The sequence below is a fragment of the Lycium barbarum genome, chromosome 4 (assembly GCF_019175385.1).
Source record: "Lycium barbarum isolate Lr01 chromosome 4, ASM1917538v2, whole genome shotgun sequence".
NCBI lineage: Eukaryota > Viridiplantae > Streptophyta > Magnoliopsida > Solanales > Solanaceae > Lycium > Lycium barbarum.
Window position 1 is genome coordinate 66,002,194 of NC_083340.1, and position 24,471 is coordinate 66,026,664.

The 24,471-nt window shown below is 38.0% G+C and overlaps 1 protein-coding gene across 4 annotated transcripts in view; it reads right to left on the reverse strand.

Annotated features, from left to right (window-relative positions):
* The window catches only part of LOC132636064 (uncharacterized), a 37,591-nt gene extending 14,621 nt beyond the window's left edge, over window positions 1-22,970 (reverse strand). For 3 of the 4 annotated variants that reach the window (XM_060352738.1, XM_060352735.1, XM_060352737.1), the window contains exon 1: window positions 19,245-19,915. The gene's annotated coding sequence lies outside the window, so the exon portion shown is untranslated. Of the gene's footprint in view, window positions 1-19,244; window positions 19,916-22,418 lie in introns of those variants that run through there. The other variant, XM_060352739.1, reaches the window with a different exon arrangement.
* Between the last annotated feature and the right edge of the window lie 1,501 nt (window positions 22,971-24,471).

A 24,471-nucleotide genomic window follows, 5' to 3' on the forward strand; every position in this document is an offset into this window, starting at 1 on the left:
GTACCCATCCGCGAGAGGCTATGAGGCATCCTAGGAAAAACTCCCTTCATTCTTTTTATTTGTGCTACTTCGATCAAATTGGTATCTCGCGGGTCCAATTGGTATCTAGGCGATTCCAATTGGTATCTGTGTATCCTTGTTTTATCCTCCCTCGAATGGCGAACACTCGCTCTCGTGCGTTTGATCTCGTACATTATGTGATGGTATGGTATGAGAGGTGTCATCTCGGTTCAGATGCGTGGCCTAGTTCAGTTCTAGCTTGGGAAGAAGGTTTCGACTTCGATAAGGTTTGTGATAGTATGCAAGGACGAGTGTGAGTTCACTATGGATTACCAGATTGGACGAGTATAGCGATTGCCTGTGGTAGATAAGAGAAGTTGAGAGTGGGTATTAAAAGGACGATATTGTGAGAGAGCATAAAGAATTCGAATTCTTAAGAGGATTGGTATTGGTACTTGTTGTGTACATGGAATTGAATCGTGATAAAGAGGATTTGGATAGAAAATTCTCGAGCACTAAGAAGGAAATAATGTGTTTATGGTTGTTATGAGAGTGGACTCCGTATTCTAGTGCGATGAGCGGAGTTGGGTTCCGACGTGATTGCAAGTTAAGTGGTTCATAAGACCTTTCGGATAAAGGTGTGTCTTTGGACTTTCGCATTTAAAGAAATGACAGTGATTTTATGGAATCAAGGTTTAGTAGTTTGAGGGTGATGTTACGGATAGGCGTGGTAGATGTGCAACAGGATTCAGTGTCGAGATTTATGAAAGTGGTTAGTCCGTGGGCCTATGATAATTGATGGTTAATTGAAATGACGAGTTTAGGGTTGTACGAGAGTGAGATTCTAGTAGCCAAGTAACTGTTAAGAGTTTCGTCCAGTATCGGATTTAGTCTGAGAGCCTTTGTACTTGTTGTGTTAGCTTCGGTGAGCTTTTATTATTTATCGGTATTATTATCCGGTTGAGTTGATGGTATAGTCGCTTGAATGGTTAGATGTGTTTCGGTTCGACAATGGAGACGTTCTAATTTAGTGGATTAGAGATAAGGCTTAAATTTATTCGAGTTATTGGAATCATCTTGGAATTCAAAATAAGGAATGAAATAAGGGAACCTTGGTAGAAGAAAGTGGGTCATTGTAGGCCAAGTATATGCTTCACTGGATTTAGAGGTTAGTCAGTTTATACTTCGATGCGGTGTGTAGTGTGATTCTATCTCCAAGGTTGGTTCAATAGTGTGCAAGACTTATGATTTTGCGGTAATTGATTTAGTGGATTCGAGAATTGGTTAGTATTAGTTGAGTGTTGACAAGAATGAGGTACATCCTTGGAAGTACTTGAGTCTACTTAAATTGTGGTATTGTAGTCTAGCATGAAATAGAAGAGCTTGTGATTGTTGCGTGATTTTGAGGAAGTAGTCTACAGAATGTGTAAGTGATAAGAAGTCGTGACTAGTGGCTAAGTGAGAAGTAATAATTCAGGTAACCGAGAGGTTGAGTTTATCAGAAGTGCCTTGTGTGTACCCCTTGGACAGTTTCGCAGTACTTTATGGTGGAAGAGTTAGCGTGAGTTTAAGAGAAAGGATTTGTAGAAATTCTTAGTATGTTATGGCTATCAGTGTTCCCGAGATGGGATCATGTTGTGCTATGTGTTTTACGTTATGAACAACATTGACAGAATGACTTCGGATATTATGGGTCCGAAGTGATTATGCTTGTTAACTAAAGAGATTGTGAGATTTTGATGCTTTCGGAAGTATATGGGTTATTGAGGTATTACAATGGAAAGTTTGATAGTTAAAAGATTGATTTATGAGTACATGTCCTTAGTGTCGGAAAATTTTGGTTGTACCATGTATGCGTATTGGGTAATGTTAAGGAATTTGAGGTTGAATTTGCAAGATTTAGTTATCCAGTACCTTGAGAATAATTTGGATAAGTTTCAGCTGTTAGAGGCGAGAGCGGTAACTTATGGTTTGCTATGCGCGGTAAGAATGTGATAGGTTTCGGATCTTGGAATCAGTTTGTGTGGTTGCTAATATATTCTGAAATGGTGCGTTCATTGTGGGTTATTAGGGTTTGAATGGAAATGGTTAAATCGAGGTTGTAACTCCAAGAGTACGTATGGGTTCCAAGTAAATCAGTTTAATAGATGTGATAAGAAACCCCTGATTTTTTAGGTTTGTTATTTGTAGTCCTTGTGATATTGATGTGCGATTGTGTGTTCGGGCTTGTGGCCTGTTGATTATTTAGGATGTATGATGTGGCTTTCTTGAAAATCGGTGGATTTTATGTGACTTGGGAGTAGCGGGTGATACCTATTTTTTGTGTCTAATGATGAGAATTCCCGTAATATGTGATTATTTGTGTCATGTCATTAATAGTGAATCTAGTTGATAAATGGAAGTATAAAATGCACCAACGATTGTGACTGAGTTCTAGATTGAGTTGTGATGAATTATTGTGAGTGTAGGGTGATATTACTTTTTCTAAGATAATAGGCTGATTTAGGGAAGTGGTAATAATGCATATCAATTTGATTAACCTATTGTGTGTTTGGGACTAGCCACCCTAATGTGTCGTGATTTGATTGTTCTATTGCGCCGATGTTATAGCCCGTATTTTGTACGTTCGGATGTTTCGGGGGAGTCGTGGTAAATTAAGGGCAAGACCATTTTCCAAAATTATTTTAATGTACAAGTTGTTATGAATATTATTTATGAATATTATTAGTATGAAAATATTGAGAAAGGCTAAGGGCAAAAAGGGAAATTCGCAAAGTGGCTTATAGTAATATTGTGAAAGGCTAGGGGCAAAACGGGAATTTCACAAAGTATTCTTGAAAGTTCATGAAGGGCCATCTTTGGCCGTGCATGTGGGTGTGTGGGTCCCACCCATGGCCATGTGTCCCTATTCTTACTTGAGGGGCTTAAATATAAATATAGCTAAATGGTGGGAAAAGAAAGATAACTAAGACATAAGTATCTTCATCTTTTAGAAAGATGAAGAAGCTTGGAGAAGGAGAGAAACACACAAGGCCATTCGGCCATGGTGAAGCCAAGCAAGGGCCTAGGAAAAATTGATCAAAAAAAAAATATTTTCTTCTAGCAATTCAACCAATTGGAAGACCCTTATTAACATGGTGTAGTTGTTGGAACAAGCAAAGCATTCATTTGGGCAACTCATAAGCCTAGCCGAATGAAGGAGTTAAGTGAAGAAGGTATGTATTCAATCTTCTTTTATACGTGTTATGGATGATTTATGTATGTTGTAGTATGTAGAAAAGGATGAAAATGATGAACTAATTTTTATTTAGTATTTTGATTGTTGTAGATGTGGATTCCATGATGAAAAATGAGGATTTAGTGGCTTGGAATGAATTTGAAATCGTTTGTGCATTATTGAAGAAGTTAGTATGACATTAGTATGGTTTCTTATACTTGTAGGAATGATATTCCTAATGTGTAAGTTGTAAATATAATTTATGAATTTGGAAGTGAGACATGTGTTTGGAAGTTTGTAAGTTGGTTGTTGTGATTGAATTGAATATAAGAAAATGTTGTCGAATTATGTAAAAGAAGTTACTAGCGTTAGAAGGTACTTGGAATTGGTTGACAAAGTTGTTAATGTGTAGATTGTGGTGTAGTTCATGAATTTGGAAGAAGACAATGTGTTGTTATTGTCCTTATTAATTTTGGAAGATTTCGGATTTGTTATGTCCCGTATTTTTGTATAACGGGAAATCAAGAAATAAATAAGACTTGTGTGTGTGGAGGACATATTTTGATTTTGGTGAGTATGACTATGTTGGTTATGGAGTTATTAATGTTAAGACGTCGGGGAAGGCCGAGGGTAAATTTGGAACTTCGGAAATTAGTTTCGGGAATTACAAAACGGGACATTTTATGAATTGGGCTAAGAAAATGGAATACAAAAATTGAGGCCCAAAGGAAGTGAATTGGCCGGCCCAAGGGAGCAAGTCCAAGTCCATTTATTAAGGTCATGTGCTATGCACATGACCTAGGAGTGGATATATATGACATATGTTAGCTTTATCAAGATCAAACAAAAAAAAAAATCTCAAGAACACCATTGAAGGTGCTCTCGGCCGAAAAAGAAAGAGAAAGAAAAAAAAAATTCGTGGCTTGTTTCTAATCCAATCACCTAGTCTCTTTTGGAATGATTGATGAGTTCGAGGTGCTCTTCGTGGTGGTACAATTAGTTCGACGAAAGGACGACGTTTGCGGCGAATCGGAATCTTAAGATTAAGGTAAGAAATCTATGTTTTGTGTTATGAAATGGATTTACATGTGATAGTGATTGATGTTGCATGAGGATTGTGGGATGGTGTTGTGTTTGTGCATGGTGTGTGTGTATATAAAAGGGTGTGTTTGGCCGTGAGTCCCATGTAGTGCAAGGCATAAGAATTTTATCTTATTTAGCTTGAATGATGTGTTGTTGTGGTCATTATGTTGTAAAGGATTGATTAAGGAATTGAGTTGGTGTTAGAAAATAATTTCGGACGTTATCGGAAAGTGTATACTTTTGGTATATTTGTGTATATCATAGTATATATATGACACTAAAGACCTTAAATAAGATTTATGGTTGATGATAACGAATTTGGAATGAAACGACGCAAGTTAGAACGTTCGTCGTAACTTTTGGTGTTTTGAATGAAAATTGGGAAGTAGTGAATTTTGGGGATGTTTGTATGTGATTTGGAACTTGTATGTAGTGTGTTTGAATAATTGGGAATGAGTGAATGAATGGACTAATGTGGAAATAGATTTGGAATTTTGAAGTTGAATCAAGAATTTGCCAACTTAAGTATTAAAGTGAAATTTTGAAGTTAATGTAGTATGATTGTGGTTTGTATGGTTTAATGATGTTTGGGCTGTTGTTGTTGTTGTATTTTGAGCCGAGCTAAGTCTCGGGGGTGTTAGATTTATAGGGGATGTGCTGCCGAAATTTCGGTAGCCAAATATAGCCCAAAGACTAAAATGTTAATTCTCATGAATAGTAACTGGTAAAAGTGACCATTTGCAGTTTCTGGACGAAACGGGAATTGCGATTTGAGGAGCGTAAGGCGCCAACCAGGTATGTAAAGCCTACCTATCATTCTTTTGGCATGTCCTAGTCCTACTAGGTTAATATCGGAATCTCGGGAATAACCCTGCTCTTGGAAATCGAGGTTCAAGTTCGAGTACTATTCACTCAGCGCGATTGAACCCTTTTCGCCGCATTTGGTTAAAGGAATGTACGTACCTCCATAACTTGTGCTGTCGCGTCCGAAACTCTTTGAAACTTTTGTAGATGGCTCTATGGAGCCGAAGGTCTGTGATTTGTGTCCGCCGCCTCAATTTGACTCGAGGTGGGCCCGCGAGCCCCGAGGCTCCCCTTATTCGGTTTGTTTGATTCGTTTGTGTCCGTTATGATCCGCAACCGTCTGTTTAGGACCCAAGGATGTGTTTGAAACTTCCTATGCCATTAATGTACGTTCTATACTTTGAATGATGTGAGATTTTCGGAAATGACTTATGAACAGTTTTCTTGCGAATTTGGCAGTTTGGAACTTCGTAACTTTTATACGCATACTTTGATCAGTCTGATTCCTATTCCGATCCTTCGGGCGTCAGTATATACCTCTACGTAAACCATATGTTAAGTCCGACAAATTATTTTTGATATGCATATGATTTCTGCACTACTCTGTTCGTGCTGTCTACTATGATTTCGTTCGTCGGTACCCGGGCCGACTTTGTGATCGTGCGCACTATAATATATTCGGGAGTTATGATGTGTTACGGTTTCTGAGGCCTCGCCATAGGGCCGGTTACCGTTTATGGAGTTATGATGTGATATGGCATTTGATACGTTCTGATGATATGATGTGTGTGTGATATGATGTGTCTGGAGATTGTACGGAGATTTGAAACCTTCTGGAGTTATGATGTGTTGTGGCACCAGCGTCGGGGGGTGACCACGTTCCTAAACCCTATACATGATTTGATTTGCATTTGTACGTTCGCCTCCCGCACAGGTTTGCTTTGTTTGCGATGTTGGTGTGTTGGTTCCTTCTGACTCCAGCTGTGTTTGTGATTTCTGTACCTTCTGCTTTACATACTCAGTACTTCTCCCGTACTGACCCCCGTTTCTTCGGGGGCTGTGTTTCATGCCCGCAGGTACTGAAGCTCGTTTGGGTGGTCCTCCAGTTTAGGCTACTCATTCTGCGGTGTTGGAGAGCTCCCCTTTTGATCCGGAGCCTACTTTTGGTACATATCTTTTGTTGTGTCTGTGTTCTGTATATTTGGATGAGTGGGTACGGCGGGGCCCTGTCCCGTCCTAGGTTCTTATGTTCTGTTTTGTTTAGAGGCCTGTAGTCAGATTTGTGGGTCGTGGGTCCGGTGTGTTTGCATGTGAGTCTGTTTTGCGATCTTAAGCGGCCCGTACGCTACTATGGCCAAGTCGGCCTCTGAGTTTGTATGTGTGTGTATGCACTTGGGGGCGATGTACATTCCGCTACCCCTCTGATGTGTGTGTGTGAAATTTGGCGATGTATATTCCGCCTCCTTTCTGATTTGTGATTTGTCTGATCTGTACGGGCGACTGCTTAGGATAAGTGTTCGGTAGATATCTGATTACGATGTTGAGTTCGAATAACGTACGTTGAGTTTGGACGAGGCTGATTACGATGGTTTGGGTGTGAGTTCGTTTGGGGTGTCCCAGAAGGGCACCAGTCGCGGCCCACGGGGCTGGGTCGTGACAAAAGTGGTATCAGAGCGGTTTGTCCTCGGAATGTCTACAGGCCGTGTCTAGTAGAGTCTTGTTTATCGATGTGTTGTGCACCACATCTATAAACAGGAAGCTACAGGACATCTAGGATGTTGTGTTGCCCTTTCTTTGGAATCTTAGATCGTGCGATAGAGCTGTGTTGTTAGGGTCATTCTGATCTGACCCGTTGTTGTGTTTGTAGTGATGCCTCCGAAGAAGGCAAGGGCGACTAAATATCCCCACCGTCCGAGTGATTTTGGAAATCCTGGATGAAGGTAAACAGGAAAACGCCTCCGATGCCGTTCGAGTTGGGCACGTGTGGTAAGTGTCGACGATGTTATAATTCCTATTTGAAGTCATCAGCCCTGTGTGGCTGCGTTACGACGTGATATGATGTGTATGTGTGTACATATGTGTTGGCCCTGTGAGGCGTGGTTGGTATTTCTGGTGTACAAGTTTCGGATAGTAAGAAATACAGAGGAAACTCTGCCCAAATTTTTCCAGAAATATAGAAGTAAATATGTAGACTAAGTACAAAAGGCCCCGCGATACTTATCGGGCTTTAGTTTTCTTCTGTCGGTGGCCAGAGAACACCTTACGGTGGCATTTCTATCGGATCACATCGACTATTTGGAGGCTTAAATTCGTGGGTTAGTTGTGATCATATGTATATGTGTATGAAAGTGAATGTTGGAAATTCAGAAAGGCGACAAGGTAATGGTACGGCTTAGCCGAGAGTGGGACCCGCTACGAAAAATTTCCGAAAGATTTGCTAAGACCCCGTTTGGCCTAAAATTGCGTGACAAAGGTCGTGCAGGGAAATTGATGGAATTATATCAGCCCTAACGCATCAAAATGCGTGAAAGTTTCAGGGTTAAGCGTGCTCAAGCCAGAGCAATTCTGGGATGGGTGACCCCCTGGGAAGTAATGCAAAATTTTGCACAAGTGCAAGTATGATTTATGTAAATGAAAATTTGGGGTAACCAAAAGGTAAATAGACTGTGTGTGGAATAATTAGTGCCCTTTCGGGAGTCGCGCGGAACGAGGCGGACTAAATGGGCACAAAGAAAAGGGTACAACACCTCTTGGGAAATTGAACGAATTTGAATAACAGCCAGAGATGTTCGCCAGTAAGGTATGAGTAAACGTGTGTATGTGTATGTGTGTATATGATTTTCATTCAGTGCCATGTGGGTTGAGAGCCGAGCCCCGGAGACTAATGTTGTGGTAAATAAAAGATAAGCAGTGTGAGTAATTGGAATCTTTGGAGGAGTTGGTACGTAAGACGCAAGGTAAATTGTGCGATGACTTGGTGAATGAGTTTGCAAATCAAGGGGCATCCTCATGAATTATTGGAGCTTTAATATGAATGATTTGATTCTAAATTGACATCCCATCTGTGGTGCTTCTGCACTTCCGATTCCGATGAGGCTCTACCTAGTACACCTCTGTACTTCTGCGATCGACTAGGTTCCCGTCCGATGAACCTTTTGTGCGTTTGATTCTGAATCCGTTTCTGTCTGGCGCACCTCTGTGGGTCTGACTCGGGATATAAATCCGTCTGATATGCTTCGATGCGTTTGATTTTGACCGCGTGTGTGTTTGATACCCTTCGGTTTGTCTGATCACGATTCGGTATGAAACCACTCTGTATGTTTGCTTCTGAATTCGGGTTTGTTCGATATGATTCCGTACGACTGGCTTTGATTGTGAATCTGTTTGGTATATCTTAGTGTGTCTGATTCAGCCTACGAGTTCGTTTGATACGCCTTTATACGTCTGATTCCGATCTCAGATGTGTCTGATATGCTTCCGTACCTTCGATGTTGACTACGAATCCAACCGCCATAGTTGAGTATGTCTGCTTCCGATTATGAATCCGTTCGGTTTTAGTTCTGAATCTGTTGGGCATGGAGTGTCTGATATGAAGTAAAGTGAGATTACGACGATGTGGTAAGGAAACTCAGGAGTGTGAAAAGAAGATGATATTGACGATGAAGTCTGGGAAGCGTCCGTCCCTTACAAGAATATAGTGCAGAGTTCGGTGATTACGTAAAGTATGAGGAAATGTATTATGGAGGAATTTGGGTCAGTGATGTGAAAAATCTACCCCAAGTATTTGTAAAGGAGCCATGTCGGAGAAATCAATAAAGGACAACCATCAAGAGAACCCTCCCGGAGTAGTACGACACCCATGAGGTCGATTCAACATTCGAGGACGAATGTTCCTAAGGGGGGGAGAATGTTATGTCCCGTATTTTTGTATAACGGGAAATCAAGAAATAAATAAGACTTGTGTGTGTGGAGGACATATTGTGATTTTGGTGAGTATGACTATGTTGGTTATGGAGTTATTAATGTTAAGACGTCGGGGAAGGCCGAGGGTAAATTTGGAACTTCGGAAATTAGTTTCGGGAATTACAAAACGGGACATTTTATGAATTGGGCTAAGAAAATGGAATACAAAAATTGAGGCCCAAAGGAAGTGAATTGGCCGGCCCAAGGGAGCAAGTCCAAGTCCATTTATTAAGGTCATGTGCTATGCACATGACCTAGGAGTGGATATATATGACATATGTTAGCTTTATCAAGATCAAACAAAAAAAAAAATCTCAAGAACACCATTGAAGGTGCTCTCGGCCGAAAACGAAAGAGAAAGAAAAAAAAAATTGTGGCTTGTTTCTAATCCAATCACCTAGTCTCTTTTGGAATGATTGATGAGTTCGAGGTGCTCTTCGTGGTGGTACAATTAGTTCGACGAAAGGACGACGTTTGCGGCGAATCGGAATCTTAAGATTAAGGTAAGAAATCTATGTTTTGTGTTATGAAATGGATTTACATGTGATAGTGATTGATGTTGCATGAGGATTGTGGGATGGTGTTGTGTTTGTGCATGGTGTGTGTGTATATAAAAGGGTGTGTTTGGCCGTGAGTCCCATGTAGTGCAAGGCATAAGAATTTTATCTTATTTAGCTTGAATGATGTGTTGTTGTGGTCATTATGTTGTAAAGGATTGATTAAGGAATTGAGTTGGTGTTAGAAAATAATTTCGGACGTTATCGGAAAGTGTATACTTTTGGTATATTTGTGTATATCATAGTATATATATGACACTAAAGACCTTAAATAAGATTTATGGTTGATGATAACGAATTTGGAATGAAACGACGCAAGTTAGAACGTTCGTCGTAACTTTTGGTGTTTTGAATGAAAATTGGGAAGTAGTGAATTTTGGGGATGTTTGTATGTGATTTGGAACTTGTATGTAGTGTGTTTGAATAATTGGGAATGAGTGAATGAATGGACTAATGTGGAAATAGATTTGGAATTTTGAAGTTGAATCAAGAATTTGCCAACTTAAGTATTAAAGTGAAATTTTGAAGTTAATGTAGTATGATTGTGGTTTGTATGGTTTAATGATGTTTGGGCTGTTGTTGTTGTTGTATTTTGAGCCGAGCTAAGTCTCGGGGGTGTTAGATTTATAGGGGATGTGCTGCTGAAATTTCGGTAGCCAAATATAGCCCAAAGACTAAAATGTTAATTCTCATGAATAGTAACTGGTAAAAGTGACCATTTGCAGTTTCTGGACGAAACGGGAATTGCGATTTGAGGAGCGTAAGGCGCCAACCAGGTATGTAAAGCCTACCTATCATTCTTTTGGCATGTCCTAGTCCTACTAGGTTAATATCGGAATCTCGGGAATAACCCTGCTCTTGGAAATCGAGGTTCAAGTTCGAGTACTATTCACTCAGCGCGATTGAACCCTTTTCGCCGCATTTGGTTAAAGGAATGTACGTACCTCCATAACTTGTGCTGTCGTGTCCGAAACTCTTCGAAACTTTTGTAGATGGCTCTATGGAGCCGAAGGTCTGTGATTTGTGTCCGCCGCCTCAATTTGACTCGAGGTGGGCCCGCGAGCCCCGAGGCTCCCCTTATTCGGTTTGTTTGATTCGTTTGTGTCCGTTATGATCCGCAACCGTCTGTTTAGGACCCAAGGATGTGTTTGAAACTTCCTATGCCATTAATGTACGTTCTATACTTTGAATGATGTGAGATTTTCGGAAATGACTTATGAACAGGTTTCTTGCGAATTTGGCAGTTTGGAACTTCGTAACTTTTATACGCATACTTTGATCAGTCTGATTCCTACTCCGATCCTTCGGGCGTCAGTATATACCTCTACGTAAACCATATGTTAAGTCCGACAAATTATTTTTGATATGCATATGATTTCTGCACTACTCTGTTCGTGCTGTCTGCTATGATTTCGTTCGTTGGTACCCGGGCCGACTTTGTGATCGTGCGCACTATAATATATTCGGGAGTTATGATGTGTTACGGTTTCCGAGGCCTCGCCATAGGGCCGGTTACCGTTTATGGAGTTATGATGTGATATGGCATTTGATACGTTCTGATGATATGATGTGTGTGTGATATGATGTGTCTGGAGATTGTACGGAGATTTGAAACCTTCTGGAGTTATGATGTGTTGTGGCACCAGCGTCGGGGGGTGACCACGTTCCTAAACCCTATACATGATTTGATTTGCATTTGTACGTTCGCCTCCCGCACAGGTTTGCTTTGTTTGCGATGTTGGTGTGTTGGTTCCTTCTGACTCCAGCTGTGTTTGTGATTTCTGTACCTTCTGCTTTACATACTCAGTACTTCTCCCGTACTGACCCCCGTTTCTTCGGGGGCTGTGTTTCATGCCCGCAGGTACTGAAGCTCGTTTGGGTGGTCCTCCAGTTTAGGCTACTCATTCTGCGGTGTTGGAGAGCTCCCCTTTTGATCCGGAGCCTACTTTTGGTACATATCTTTTGTTGTGTCTGTGTTCTGTATATTTGGATGAGTGGGTACGGCGGGGCCCTGTCCCGTCCTAGGTTCTTATGTTCTGTTTTGTTTAGAGGCCTGTAGTCAGATTTGTGGGTCGTGGGTCCGGTGTGTTTGCATGTGAGTCTGTTTTGCGATCTTAAGCGGCCCGTACGCTACTATGGCCAAGTCGGCCTCTGAGTTTGTATGTGTGTGTATGCACTTGGGGGCGATGTACATTCCGCTACCCCTCTGATGTGTGTGTGTGAAATTTGGCGATGTATATTCCGCCTCCTTTCTGATTTGTGATTTGTCTGATCTGTACGGGCGACTGCTTAGGATAAGTGTTCGGTAGATATCTGATTACGATGTTGAGTTCGAATAACGTACGTTGAGTTTGGACGAGGCTGATTACGATGGTTTGGGTGTGAGTTCGTTTGGGGTGTCCCAGAAGGGCACCAGTCGCGGCCCACGGGGCTGGGTCGTGACAGGATTATTGTGGATAATGTGGCCAAGTGGAATTCTCGGATTATTGTTGATAAATTGGCTGAGTTACATTCTCGGATTTGTTGTTGATGATTTGGGCCGAGTTAGATTCTCGGGGATGGTGTATTTACAGGGGAAATGCTGCCGAAATTTCGGTAGAATATGAATGAATTCATTTGAAAGGATAAGACAAGTATATGTCGATGAATCTAATGATCATGTAAATCTTCTTGAATGTAGACTAGCAAGTTTGGACGAATAAGCGTAGCTAATAGGACGTGGGACAGGTATGTAAGACTTACCCTTTCTTTCTTTTGGCATGATCTTTATGAAACGAACAAATGACGTATATGTATGATTTCAGAGAAATTCCTATTCTTAGAGCCACTAGGATGGCTAATATCCTTGATTTCCATAAGTTGTTTCATGTGATTTTGATGCATATCTATGATGTCCGAAGGTCTACTTGATATGTTTCCGAATTGGCATCCGAGAGATAAGTGGTATGACTAATGTCTTGATTTTCAAATGATAGCACGTCTGATTATTCCGTTAAGTTCTTGATACATTTTGATATGTACATAAGATTCCAAAAGCTATATTTGATTTGATCCATACGATATCCGAAAGGTACTTGATATGATTGTTGCTTCGATTTCCCAAAAATGGCTTCTGAAATGTTCGTAGAAGGTTTTGTACTTCAAACGCTCATAACTTTCTCGTACTAAGTCGGATTGACCCGAAACTTGTTTCTGAGCCTTCAGATGTCGATAAGTGTACGTATCTATCGAGTCTTGATTTATGTGCATGTGGTTTCGCACTACTCTGTTCGTGCAAGCCTTAATATGTCTATTCACCGAGTCCCGGGCTGGGTATTTTATAGTGCGCACTCCTCTGCATTGTTCACCGAGTCCCTCTCACTTGCGTGCCGGGACACGTTATATGTATATGTACATGATGATATGATGATACGGGGATGGTGGCCAGGATGGCATATGATGATTTATTCACCGAGACCCACAAAAGAGGGTCGGGACACGTTATATGTATCTACCGAGTCCCTCAACAGAGGGCCGGGACACGTTATATGTATACATGATATATGATGTTGACATGCATGATTCTATCTACCGAGTCCCTCACTTGAGGGCAGGGACACGTTACGCATGTGTGATATATGATGTGGACATGTATGATTTTATCCACCGAGTTCCTCACTAGAGGGTCGGGATACGTTATCTGTACATATGATATATGACATGGATATGCATGATTTTCATTTAAAAAGGCAAGTACTTTGATGTTCTAAAAGGTCATACTTGATTCTGGTAATTCACTGTTTCAGTTATGATTCTCTTTTCTGTATTCCATGCCTTACATGCTCAGTACATATTCCGTACTGACCCCCTTTCTTCGGGGGCTGCGTTTCATGCCGCGCAAGTACACCCAGATGAGTAGAAGTCATTACAGAAGATGTTCCAGCGAAGTTGGCAAGCTCCATTTGCCTCTGGAGCGCTGCCGAGTCAGAGTATATGTGCTTTGATGTCTGATTAATGTTAGAGACTTTGCAGACAGAGTCGTGGGTGTTGGTTGTCAGTTCTGTAAACGGCTCTATCAGCCGATGTGTCATTTTGTGTTATGATATAAGTTCTATATGATTACAAATTTTGTTTGATTTAAAAGCTACGAGAAAGAATATTTTTGAAAGTTGTACTATGTATTTCATCTGTATTTGATTTAAAAGTTTGACAAGATTATGTGTGTACTAAGGGTCAGAGGGTTCGCTCGGCCCTAAGTAAGGGTTGGGTGACAATCACACCCTAGTAAGGTTAGGGTGTGACAGCTAGCTTGATGCCATGAGTTGTGGATAAATATTGGATGCTGTTGTCGTTTTGATTACGGTATTGTTGGCATACCCACTGCTGGTATTTGTGATTCAGAAATATCGTTGGCATACCCACTGTTGGTATTTGTGATTCAGATATATTGGTCGCATACCCACTGTTGGTATTTGTGATTCAAATATATTGTTGGCATACCCACTATTGGTATATGTGATTTGAATATGTTATTAGCGTACCCGATTGTTGGTACTTGTGATATTGATCAGACTGTTGAAGTTGACCCATTAATTGCATGCATTCTCACCCATTCATGGTACATTGTTGATATCCTGATTATAGTGGATAAAACTATTTTACTTGATGACGTGAGTTGGCCGATGTCCGATGTTCATCCCGGAATCGTTGATTGAGTTAAGTTGACACTTGATAAAACTCTTTTACTTGAGTAACGTGAGATGGCTGATGTCCGATGTTCATCCCGGAATCATTGATTGAATGGCCGATATCCGATGTTAGTTCCGAAATCATTGATAGTGTATGGACTCCGCGGGTCCCCCAGGGTGATGCCGGAGAGAACCCCCCGTGGGCAAAGATCAAGGGTCCCATCCGTCTGTTGGGAAAAGATTCGGGATGAGTGGCACTTAGATTTCGCGAGTCACACTGGGTTCTGCTACCGATATGTCGATACTTCCATCTGGAGAACATGTGTACACAACATTTGCATGGAATGGCATTACATTCATACATCATTGCATTGCATTATGGCTTGTTGAGATGATTCAGTGTTTACTTGTAATGTTGGATTTTGATTGACATATTGAGACTTGGCACAATTGGGATTAGATACTACTTAGGTGATGATGTGTACTTACCTTCGATTATCTGTGACTTTTATTGGTTGGTTTATCTTGTTGATCGTTCGTGGATCAGTTGTATCTTCGGCCTCTAAAGGATGTAGACTAAAGATATCATAGAGAAGAGTCGGCTCCTAGACTAAACGGAATGGTAATAATGATAAATGATTGTCGTGATATTGTTGTTGATCTGGCTTGTGGTTATTAGCGGAAGGTAAATGAGTTAAGGGTATTGGTGTCATATTGTGCGGTAAATAGACGTAGGACTTGACTTAGTTGTTGATTATGTTTATTTGTGACTTCTTTTACTGATATGTGTTTCTAACCATTGTCGGCCTATGATACTTACTCAGTACTCGCTGTGTTACACGTCGGAAAATTTCATGTCGTTGCACGGTAAATAGACTAACGCAGGGTAAGATGTATATGATGTCTCTACAAGTAAGAAGGGGTACTTAACGATTCTAATTAAGATTTTGAAGACATTTGAGGCAAGAGAAGAAAGTTCGTTGAAGAATGTAAAGTATAAGTCGTGTTTTGAAAAAGGTTTGCAAGTACCGAGCTAATGTTGGTTTAATAACTTCTTGAGGAAAAGTTATAATGCTCCTTAGATTGTTAATGAAGTTTTAAACAAGTGCTAAGAAGGTTCCATAAGGATTGGAGATCAAACGAATCGAAGAGATTAATTTCAAAGGAAAATGGAGTTATACGACCATTTATACTGTCCGTATTGTTACATCCCGTGTTTTCATGCGTTAGAAAGCATGCGAGTTAAATGACACTCGTGACGGAAATGAGGTTATCCCCCAAGCTTATAGGTGGTTTGAGTGATTACGGATGTATCACAAGGATTAGTAGTTAAACAAATCGAAGAAAATAAGTTTCGTCAAGGCTCGAAATTTATTCGAATGAGATACGGTCCAAGCTATAATATCCCGTATTTTTGGACTAGGAAATGGAATCATCCAACATGAGCGAATTTACCCGAGCCCGAAGGATTTGGTCATATTCAAGCATGAAAATCAAGAACTCGATGTATACCAGGACTGAAGTCCCGAAATTATTTAGGACTCGAAAGTGGAATGACGATGATTGGAAATAATATTTTGTGTGTACCGGAAGGGGCTATGGACTACCGGTATGTCCCATGATCATGACAATGAATATGGAGTGTATTAAAAATGATTACTATTTAAGTGAATTGTGATCAAAGAATTAATTTTGTGTATAATTAATAAAGGGGGACGTCTAGTGGAAGTAAATATATTGATTAGTGGGTAAGCTTGCATGTTTGGAAAAGTGACCAAGTTACTACGTGTCAAATTGCTTACATCTAGAATTTCTTAGCCGCCTACGTGTATGGGCAGATCTTAAATACATTTTATCTTTGGTCACTAACTCATTATTATACTTTCTCTACATTGTCCAAGGAAGATAGCAAGTTACTAATAAATTTGATCTCTGGTATATAAATTTCTTCCACCATTAGCTTGCTTCTATTTCCCTCCTCCATGAAAGAACTTCTTCTCTACCTACTTGCTTAAAGTAAACTACAATTGCTACATTAATGGAAATCTTAAGTTGCTGGGTGTTTCAAGATTATTTAGATAATAATGTAGTAAAATATGCAGCCACACTTTCCTTTTTGGGAAAGTTATTCTTACACTTTGAGAAATTATACCTCCGCTTTGGGTATACTTTTGATCAGCAAAATATCCCAGCAACTTAAACTTTAGGGATCAGTATTTTTGAGAAAGAAAGTATGAGCAGCAACGTTAGCTTGCTCCAAACCAAAACAACAAATGTTATTCAATTTAATTACGGGTTTTGCTCACCGCTTCAATCTCGTTGTTCCGTTTTGTCGTGTTGTTGACTCCGAGCTTTCTCGAAGGGAAGTAAAGTGGAAGAAGATCATTTCTTGGCATATAAGGTAAGAAATCCACTCTCCTAGATGTATTTGATTTATCCAAGTCGTATCTACATTGCTAGATGGCAGAAATACGAAAATTATATCGGAAATAGGATAAATTCGTGTTGTAGTTCGGTGGACTGTTTTGGGAGATCATTCTTATGAAATTATATGAATGGAAATTAATTAAATAACCTGGAGATGTTGTTGTTGTTGTTAATATTGTTGAGAAATTTCGGAATGAAGATGGGATTTAAAACTATTGTTTAATTGACAAGCAGAGCTTACCGCTCGTCGCATTATTGTTTGAATTATTGAAACTATTTTTATATTGTTGTGGGGCTGGATCGATGGGATTAATTATTGATGTTGCTAATATGGTTGTTGGTATTGTTGTTGATGATTATGCCGAGTTGAATTCTCGGGGTTTGTTGAATTTATAGAGGAAATGTCATCCGAATTTCTATAAATGACATGCTAGCTTAAGGTTAAATTTCTAAGTACCTATAGCTAATGTTTGGTATCTACTGACTTTGTTGTAGATCTGAGGAGGCCCGAGACTTAGGTTTGGATTAGCTTAAGAAGCGAACAAGGTATGTTAAGGCTATCCCTTCTTTCTTTTTTGGCATGGTCTATACGAAATAGACAAACGACGAACGTATAAACTCCAAAGAAGCTCCTATTCTTAGAGATACTAGAATGGCTAATGTTCTTGATTTCCAGAAGCTATTTCATTATATCCTGATATGTGTCTATGATTCCTGAAGTCCTATTTTGATATAATCCATAGTGACATTCGAGGGTGCTTCCAGGTTATTCAAGGAGTTCAGAAATAATTTTATGAGTCTCACTTGTATTATGACTCCAATGAATTCTAGTTCTCAGTGGTACTTGACGTGACTTTTGTCTTTGATTCTCAAGTGTTAGTTCATGCTAATTATCCTATTGAGTCTCAGATGATGATTTAGTTTGCATATAGTTTCTCATAATATTCTGCTCGTGCATGCTGTTAATATATCATTCACTGAGTCCCGGGCCGGGTATGTATTCGTGCACAGTTTCATTGCATTGTTCACCGAGTCCCTCACTAGAGGGCCGGGTATGTATATTATATGTATTTCACCGAGTCCTTTATTAAAGGGCCGGGTATGGTATGTGAATGATTATTTCACCGAGTCCCTTATTAAAGGGCTGGGTATGGTATATATTTATATTTCACCGAGTCCCTTACTAAAGGGCCGGGTATGGTATATATTTACATTTTTAGTCATTGCCTACGGGGCTATTCATATTACAGGTGGTTTCTCATACTCTCATTATAGCTTATATCTCATTCTTTATGATTACTGCTACCTTACTTACTCGGTACATTGTTCGTATTGACGTCCCTTTGCCTGGGGGCGCTGTGTTCATGCCACACAGTCCCATATAGTTTTGCAGGTAAAAGTATTCAGCTAGGATGGTTGTCTATCAACTGGTATTGGCAAACTCCATTTTCTTCCTGAAGCAGTGCCGAGTCACTATGATTATCATATGTGTGTACGGGTATGTCGAGGCCCTGTCCCAACTCATATGGTTCAGGCGTTTACTCTTAGAGACTTTGCAGACAGTGCCCTGTGGTTAGTATGCTAAGATGTCATGCATTGAGTAAAACGACCATGTAGGCCGATATGTCAGTTTGTCTTACTCGGTTTTTGATTAATTGAGTATCGTCCGCGAATTTTTATGGTTTGACTGAAAGTACTTTATTATATGTCCAGTTTCATTATATGAATGCCAGAGGGTTCGCTCAGCTCTAAGTAACAGCTGGGTGCCCATCATGCCCTGATGAGATTGGGGTGTGACACGTATAACTTTACACGGTCCATATAAGGGTCCGTATAACCTTACAGAAAAGGGAAACTTCCTGATGGTGAAATACGGTCACTTATACGAACCGTATAATGTTATACGGACCGTATAAGTGTCCGTATAACGTGATCGGGATAGATTTTTTTTCAAGTATAAATAAGTGATCCAACTGGAAAAATTGAAATGTAGAACTAAACTCATATACAATCTGGGAAAAAAAAAACTAAATCATATCTTCTAGCAGCCTATACTTTGAGTTAACCCTCTTAAACTAACTTATTTTGAACAGATAAAGGATACTAAGAGCTGTAAACAATTCATACTTCACAACTCACATACTCAAACAAAGTAAAACTAAAATACTTGCAAAATCCAAATCAATCAAGTTATGCTAAATTTAAACAAGCACAAGATAGCACTAATAGTCACACAATACTAAACATATGAAAAGGAACACTCAAAGAACTGAAAGCAGTCCATACCCAACTACTCATGCTCGGCGATTATGATTTTTATAGAGGCTAGTGTTTAGGTTGCTCGACAATTCCAATACTTAATCAATACTAGGGACTAAAGAAGCAAGCCATGAAAAGAAAGACTTAACTAATCACAGCAAACACACAGAACCAGATGAGGAAAAACAACAAAAATATAAAACATACTCTGAACTACATGGAAATTAATCTGAAACGTCAAGAACTAAAATAGAAGATGGATTTTACCTGTTGCGAAGTCAGCGACTAGGACGACGAAAGCGAAAATGCTTCCTTTCACCAAAGATTTGAACACTCGAAAGAAGACGAGAGAAAATTTAAGTGAAAATGAACTTAAGTTTTAGAACTTTAAACTCAGAAAATTGGTTTAGGATAAGAATCCTTATTCCAAAATTTCTTTGTAAGAAAACTTGTTCTAGCCCTTCAAAATTGGTTTTTTGTTGAATGGGTAAGGGGTTCTAAATAGAACCCCAAATTCTAGTGTTTTAAAAAATTTGAGCGATGTGGGACAAATATTTGAACTGGAATTAGTTAAATTTCGTTTGAAATCCCAAACTTCTCTTGGAAGGAAGAAAGAAAATGAAAAAGGTAAGGGGTTACTGTTGCTATTAGCTGGAGAGGGAGAAAAGGGACAAATTCCATTAATTTCATTACCCGAATAGGGCGGACACGGGCTGCACGAATGAAGACGTGTTGAAAATTTGCCACTTTTGGCCGGAAAATCTGGAATTCGCGTGGAATTGTTGAGGAGATGAGGCGGCGTCATTAGGGTTTAGTTTTTTTTGTTGATGTGGCTGTTGGTCACTGAGAGTTTAGGGATTCACCAACCGAACATGTCTATTCACTTTAATTAGTCAATCTTTAAAAATTTTATTTTTAAAATAACTTTTAAAAACATTCTAATTGTTATTATATATAACAACATATACAAAATATATTTATGTATTATCACTTTAGTTATAATTAAAAGATTGAGTTTAAAAATTAAAAACATATGATGAAATTAAGTCTTTGAGATGCAAAGAGTCGGACTTTTTTCTCATTGTCATGACAATGAAAGTTGTTCATCGATGTGAAAAAGAAAATTAGTAAAAGTATGAGGGAAATGAATATTTTGATTCTAGATTTTTTTTCTTTAATTCTTTAATATCTTATATGTATACGGATAGGTTGATTTCCATTTCAATTAACTAACTATTCAGATCCAAACATAAGAACCATTATTGTATGTATTGGATTTTTTAAAACCAAAACTAATAAAATATTTTTATTAAATTAATTTAAAAATATATTATAATTTTTTACATTAACAATTATAGATAAAAAAATTGTTACAAAGAAATCAAAAATTAGAAAGATAAATGTTATATCGTAAATCACCAAATTTTAATTCTGAATGAAAATATAAAGTAATACATTTTATAAATCTAAAGAAATAATAATTAGAGACTGCAAAAGAGAGTAAAATAAGTAAAGTATTGATAAAGAAGGAAAACGGGGAAGTCACTCCCCTTCACTTTTACTTGTCCACGTTAGCATATAAAGAAAAAGTTCTTCATTTATGAACAAGTAAAAGTGTACGGAGGAAATAAATATGTGTCTGCGAATTAAAATTGAAGTGCATACGTATATACATGATGAGAGAATAAATATTCAGTACTATGACATATGTCCACGTGGGATAAAAAAGTAGTTTAGTAATGTGGCCAAGTAATGTGGGACGGAAGGTGTAACAACCCGATATTTTTTCAAGCGTCTAGAATGACTTCTTTATTTGCAACTTATTTAATTTTAGCAGGTTTCATATGAAGAGGATAATTATATATTCCTAAAATATATATGTAGATTATTATTAGAAATATTATATTTATTTATGATATAGTATATGAAATGTGCATGAATTGGTTAACTTAGTGAGTGAGTGGGCCTTCCCACTATTCTGATTACTGTGCACGTTATATTTTCATAGGGTAGAGGGAAAATACAAGAAAAAAAATTATTAACTTACTTCTAACCTAAAAAGGAGAAAAACAGACGGACAAAGAGCATGAAAATTGTTGTGCAACTGCTAACACGGTGAACTTTTTCCAAAGTTTAGAAGATTCAGGTACATAGCATGTTGTTGACTTTGATATTTAAGAAATCATGTTGCAAGTGATTTTGTCTATTATGAGGAATTGTGGGGTTGGCAGAGAGTTGGGCTCATATTGTGAAATTGCTTCTTTTTCTTTTCTGCAATTCACGTGCAACCATGTAGTTGCTCATTTTTGTTTCTTTGCTCATTTTGTTTCTTTCTTTCTTTTGTGTTTTCTTTCAGTGTACTCGATAAACATTATTTATTTTGGGATGTTGGGAGTGGAACACAGACATATATAAGTATATTATATAATTATTTGTTAATGATATTGAGATATAAATTTCACTTTTTAAAAGAATTATGGAATCAGGGTATAGAATGTTGAGATTTAATTCTAAATCTAAAATTATAGGATTTGTTTCACTAGACTAATTTAGTTAATTTATTTATGGTATTGAATAGATTGAGGCTATTGAAGATTGTTTGAAGGAAATTTGACACTTCAAGAGAGGTTGCGTTCCAGTTATAAGGCAAGTGAGGCTTAAACTCTTAGTTTACTTGCTTTTCATAAAAAGCATATGGTTTGTGTTGTATGTATGCATTTAAACCATTTAGTTCGTGTGAGTGGGCAAGCATGTTCTAAATTGGATAATTGCCAAGTTTCTAAAGTAATGACCGTATGAGTCCTTTAGCGTAATTTCGCTTAAATAGATACTATTTTATATAAATGTAAAGTTTAGAAGTGTTATTGAATGGATGTATGTTCCACTTATCATATCTTCAGAGGGGCATACTTCCACAGGTCCCATTGATGTTCGGTGAGAGATAGGTGCTAGAATTTTAAGTAACCCGGGTAAGATGGGGGTAAATAATGCCCTCTCCGGAAGACGGGGTAAGACATAGACAAATACGTACTATGTCCCGTGAGCATACGTTCCGATTCAGTGTGTTTCATGTATTGCTCGTCCGGGTAAGATGGGGGGTAAATAATGCCCTCTCCGGAAAGCGGGGTAAGACATAGATAAATACGTACTATTTCCCGTGAGCATAGATTCAGATTTAGAGTATTTCATGTTCTGCTTGTTTGTGACTTTTATGCTCGGCGATTATGATTTTTATAGAGGCTAGTGTTTAGGTTGCTCGACAATTCCAATACTTAATCAATACTAGGGACTAAAGAAGCAAGCCATGAAAAGAAAGACTTAACTAATCACAGCAAACACACAGAACCAGATGAGGAAAAACAACAAAAATATAAAACATACTCTGAACTACATGGAAATTAATCTGAAACGTCAAGAACTAAAATAGAAGATGGATTTTACCTGTTGCGAAGTCAGCGACTAGGACGACGAAAGCGAAAATGCTTCCTTTCACCAAACATTTGAACACTCGAAAGAAGACGAGAGAAAATTTAAGTGAAAATGAACTTAAGTTTTAGAACTTTAAACTCAGAAAATTGGTTTAGGATAAGAATCCTTATTCCAAAATTTCTTTGTAAGAAAACTTGTTCTAGCCCTTCAAAATTGGTTTTTTGTTGAATGGGTAAGGGGTTCTAAATAGAACCCCAAATTCTAGTGTTTTAAAAAATTTGAGCGATGTGGGACAAATATTTGAACTGGAATTAGTTAAATTTCGTTTGAAATCCCAAACTTCTCTTGGAAGGAAGAAAGAAAATGAAAAAGGTAAGGGGTTACTGTTGCTATTAGCTGGAGAGGGAGAAAAAGGACAAATTCCATTAATTTCATTACCCGAATAGGGCGGACACGGGCTGCACGAATGAAGACGTGTTGAAAATTTGCCACTTTTGGCCGGAAAATCTGGAATTCGCGTGGAATTGTTGAGGAGATGAGGCGGCGTCATTGGGGTTTAGTTTTTTTTGTTGATGTGGCTGTTGGTCACTGAGAGTTTAGGGATTCACCAACCGAACATGTCTATTCACTTTAATTAGTCAATCTTTAAAAATTTTATTTTTAAAATAACTTTTAAAAACATTCTAATTGTTATTATATATAACAACATATACAAAATATATTTATGTATTATCACTTTAGTTATAATTAAAAGATTGAGTTTAAAAATTAAAAACATATGATGAAATTAAGTCTTTGAGATGCAAAGAGTCGGACTTTTTTCTCATTGTCATGACAATGAAAGTTGTTCATCGATGTGAAAAAGAAAATTAGTAAAAGTATGAGGGAAATGAATATTTTGATTCTAGATTTTTTTTCTTTAATTCTTTAATATCTTATATGTATACGGATAGGTTGATTTCCATTTCAATTAACTAACTATTCAGATCCAAACATAAGAACCATTATTGTATGTATTGGATTTTTTAAAACCAAAACTAATAAAATATTTTTATTAAATTAATTTAAAAATATATTATAATTTTTTACATTAACAATTATAGATAAAAAAATTGTTACAAAGAAATCAAAAATTAGAAAGATAAATGTTATATCGTAAATCACCAAATTTTAATTCTGAATGAAAATATAAAGTAATACATTTTATAAATCTAAAGAAATAATAATTAGAGACTGCAAAAGAGAGTAAAATAAGTAAAGTATTGATAAAGAAGGAAAACGGGGAAGTCACTCCCCTTCACTTTTACTTGTCCACGTTAGCATATAAAGAAAAAGTTCTTCATTTATGAACAAGTAAAAGTGTACGGAGGAAATAAATATGTGTCTGCGAATTAAAATTGAAGTGCATACGTATATACATGATGAGAGAATAAATATTCAGTACTATGACATATGTCCACGTGGGATAAAAAAGTAGTTTAGTAATGTGGCCAAGTAATGTGGGACGGAAGGTGTAACAACCCGATATTTTTTCAAGCGTCTAGAATGACTTCTTTATTTGCAACTTATTTAATTTTAGCAGGTTTCATATGAAGAGGATAATTATATATTCCTAAAATATATATGTAGATTATTATTAGAAATATTATATTTATTTATGATATAGTATATGAAATGTGCATGAATTGGTTAACTTAGTGAGTGAGTGGGCCTTCCCACTATTCTGATTACTGTGCACGTTATATTTTCATAGGGTAGAGGGAAAATACAAGAAAAAAAATTATTAACTTACTTCTAACCTAAAAAGGAGAAAAACAGACGGACAAAGAGCATGAAAATTGTTGTGCAACTGCTAACACGGTGAACTTTTTCCAAAGTTTAGAAGATTCAGGTACATAGCATGTTTTTGACTTTGATATTTAAGAAATCATGTTGCAAGTGATTTTGTCTATTATGAGGAATTGTGGGGTTGGCAGAGAGTTGGGCTCATATTGTGAAATTGCTTCTTTTTCTTTTCTGCAATTCACGTGCAACCATGTAGTTGCTCATTTTTGTTTCTTTGCTC